This window comes from Salmo salar, chromosome ssa14 (genome assembly GCF_905237065.1).
Source record: "Salmo salar chromosome ssa14, Ssal_v3.1, whole genome shotgun sequence".
NCBI lineage: Eukaryota > Metazoa > Chordata > Actinopteri > Salmoniformes > Salmonidae > Salmo > Salmo salar.
The window spans coordinates 21374940-21378893 of record NC_059455.1 but is presented as its reverse complement, the minus strand read 5'-3'; the positions used below and the strand labels follow the sequence as shown (position 1 = coordinate 21378893).

The following is a 3954-nucleotide window of genomic DNA, read 5'->3' as shown; positions in this document are numbered from 1 at the left end:
AATGGCTATCTGGACTATTTTCATTGTGTCCCGCCACTCCTCCCCCCCAACCCCTCTTTTTTCTAGTTTTGAATGGACCGTCTCTTTTCAAACCTTTGAAGCCCCACCCCAAAATACAGAGTTGTCAGATGAGCAGAAGTAACAGCAGACTTCTTGCTGCTGCTTGATACCTCTGTCACATCCTCAAAATGCAGGGCTGAACTGAAATATGATTACCTTAGTCGCCCTCTATTGGATATTGGATAAAACTGTCTTATTTATTTCCATTTATTTTCTTGATTTTAGGGTAAGAGAGTTGCTTTATGCAAGATCTTCAAGATATTCATTTATTCAACATGAGGCATTCATTCATTCACAGTTTTTTGATGTCCTATTTAAATCTACAATCTAAAGTATAAATAAGCAACACATTCAGATAGATTGAGTTTTGTCACTATTCCATTCAACATTTTTAACATTTGTGTTTTATTGTTCATTGAAAATCGTTCATTGTTCATTTTCAGTGTGTGTTTTTTGTCTACACAAAGTAATGATGAAATAAAAAATGAGGGGATGTCTAGGGGATGTCAGTTTTTTTCTCCAGGTTTTTGTACAGTGTGCACAGGTTTCCTCTCACAGTGGGCTGCAGGGCACAGTAGTACACAGCAGAGTCAGACAGCTGCACCCTCTGGATCGTCAAGGGGACTGATTTTGAATCTGCATCGAGACGGGCATCAAATCTCTCCTTGAACCCTGCAGCGTTGTCTCCAGATCCAAATGAATAACGGCTCAGCATATGTTTAGGGAAGTCATTTGCTTCTTGTTTGTACCAATATAGATATGCATTATTAGCACTGGTGTTATATTGACAACTCAGTGTTACCAGTCCTCCTTCTGTAACAATCACAGCTCCTGGTTGCTGTTTCACATTGTCTCCTGTGCACTCTGGGGGAAAAAGAAAGACTGAGTGATAATTTGAAAGATATTAGAAATGATAAAACCATAGTTAAAATTAGTTAAAGATAAGATAAACCAATGAGAGAAAAGGTTCCATCATACCAAAGCAGAATACATCAAGAACCAGCCAGATGATCAGACAGAGTACCATGGTTATACAGAACACACTGAGAGTGACTGTGAGTTACAGTAAGAGGTAGAGATTCTCTCTCTCTTCCATGTCCATCTCAGCCTGTATATCACCATCAACTGACAGACATGAAGGAGGAGCCTGTTCAGAGACAGGAAAGATTGAATGGAAATGTATTGGTCAATATTACCTTGTCAGTATTATATTCTCACTCTTTGCAGTACATTAGAGACAAAGTGAAACACCTACCTCTAGCTCAAATAATATGGTAAATACTGACAATGACGTAAATTATTTATGAAGTGAGTATGATTTACTTATTTGAAAATAAATGTTTGAAAACGTACACATATTCAATTAATATTCTTCTACTGTATATGCTGTACAAACTAATTCACAAAATATGTCTCCTGTAATTATATGTACAGTTTGAACAGGATCATTTGTATCTCCTCCCTATAACATAAAACCCATTCAATGGTGGTTCTTAATTAAGTATGGTGGTGGTGATGAAGGTTTGGTTTACTAAATCACTGTAAAGATGGAATCAATTCACATACATTTAAATGAGATAATGTTTAGTCATATGAAATTATTCTGATGTTCATGACATATTTACTTTATTTCCAAATATAAAGTCTGGTAATAACTTTCATATTAAAAGAAGGGAACATAATGAATGGAAGATGAGAGCTATTCAGGCTCAGTTTCTAAGGGTTCTAGGGGTCTCAGATTCAGGTTCTCTGTGTTTATATTGTCAGGATCAGTTTTTCAACAGTGTGTCTGGGTTTCCTGTCACTGTGGGCCTCAGAGAACAGTAGTACAGAGCAAAGTCTGTCTGGGGCTCCCGAGTGGCGCAGCGGTCTAAGACACTGCATTTCAGTGCTAGAGGTGTCACTACAGACCCTGGTTTGATTCCAGGCTGTATCACAACTCGCTGTGATTGGGAGTCCCATAGGGTGGTGCATAATTGGCCTGGCGTTGTTAGGGTTTGGCCCGGGTAGGATGTCATTGCAAATAAGAATTGATTTGTAATTGACTTGCCTAGTTACATTAAAAAATAAATAAATCGACGTATGTCCGCAATCCAAAACTGCGGTGCAAAACCTGTGCACTTACCAATGAACCTTGAAAAAAGAAGAATCGCATTAAACATCTTCATGGGGTCTGAATGACTGGCTTTATGCGCTGTCAGGTAAGAGTGTATCACTATCCTCTCCTTAAACATATTGTAGACTACATACTGTAATGTCAAAGCACTCATTGACTTTGTAACTCCACCGCTCTACACTAAAGGTGGTTGGGTATTTGAGTTCAGCTTTCTTTCTGTGTTGGATTGCTGCAAAATGTTGTCTGCATTTTTTTTGCTGTAGTTCTGAATAGAGACATTTCAGCTCATGACTGCCCTCTATTGATATTCTCTCAAAATGTATGCAGTTCACCAAAAACAATGGCGCATAATAAGACTATTACTGCCCTTAATCCTCTAAGGCAGTGGTTCCCAAACTGTGGGGTCGGCAGGGGAGGCGCAGAGTTTTAAGGAACTCAGTCTGTCTTTAAACTTTCTCTTGTCATGTTATTCATTGCATACCTTCGTGTTTTTTTTATCCCACAGACATTGTTAATTTTTTTGTCACTCAAATATCCCACGAATAAACATTTGAAAATATTATTTAAAATGGCAAAATGTTCTTCGCACCCCAACAAAAGTGGTGTGAACAGTTTGTGTCATGAACAGTGTTTGTACCCATAGAAATTGATGCGCGCGTGGGGGCTCCACAATGTCAGAATGGGGACACCGAGTGGAAAAGTTTGGGAACCACTACTCTAAGGAAAGAAAACAACAAATGTTCTTGATTCTGTATTTATTTGTGTCACACCAGGAAGATGAAGACAATATAAAGGATTATTTCCTGAATAATATTTATATTAAATGTGTTTTCTTTCTTAATTTACAATTGATGTAGAGATGTAGGAGAATTTTTTATATATTAATGTACTTTAAATATAACTCATTGAGCAGAACACAATGTCTCTACCAATGCACTGTTCATCCCCAAGGGTCTTGACAAGTTTTTGTACAGTGTGTCTGGGTTTCCTGTCACTGTGGGCTGCAAGGCGCAGTGGTACAGAGCAGAGTCTTCCAATTCAACAGAGGAGATCATCAAGTCAACACGGGTCTTTTCTTCATTCAGTCTACCAGTGTGTCGTGGAGTCGTAATGGATGTATTCTGTATACTTGTTGGTTGTTGGTAGGATCCAAAGAAGACATTCTGGTCTGGATCCGGGATATTGACGGTACCATTGTAGACTATTAACATTGCCCTTGTAGTTGCAGGACAGAGTGATGTCTGTTCCTTGGAGAGCATTGACTTCAGGCTTCACTGGAGTTATTGTTTCCTGCTCCATACTATCAGCTGCAACAACATAAGTATTGTCATTGTCATTGTGTTAATGTTTATTCCTAAAGAGAATCCAAAAGACATTGATTAGGTGTCCATAAAGTATGACAAGAGAAAGAATTGTAACTTTCCAGTAAAATGCGACTTAGTGTTTAATGCAATCATTAACTGAAAAAAGCAATGTCACTGTTTTCAAAATGTTATTTGGTTTAAAATGTGAATTCAGCACTCACCTACAAATGCAGAGAGAAGAAACAGTAATATGAGTGACATCCTGACACAGACTAGATAAACCAACTGAGAGATAAGACAGTGAGAGAGCTGAGTAGTTCCTCTACAGAGACATCCTCATGGTTGCAGGTATACCCAGTCTATACCAGTGTTTGACTATGAGGCCCCTCCTCTGATAACTGGATATGTAACTCTTCTTCTGTTTATGGGTTTTCAGTTCCTATTGGCCTCCTCCTCAGTTTATTTCAGACTTCA

At 38.4% G+C, this 3954-nt stretch overlaps 1 pseudogene across 1 annotated transcript; it reads right to left on the bottom strand.

The window, feature by feature from the left end:
• Nucleotides 1-444: 444 nt before the first annotated feature.
• LOC106596161 (uncharacterized) lies at nt 445-3741 on the bottom strand (annotated as a pseudogene). Its single transcript, XR_006758668.1, has 4 exons — nt 3702-3741; nt 3093-3483; nt 1039-1113; nt 445-924 (listed from the first exon to the last, which is right to left on the bottom strand). The product of XR_006758668.1 is annotated as an uncharacterized protein (transcript).
• Nucleotides 3742-3954: the final 213 nt, after the last annotated feature.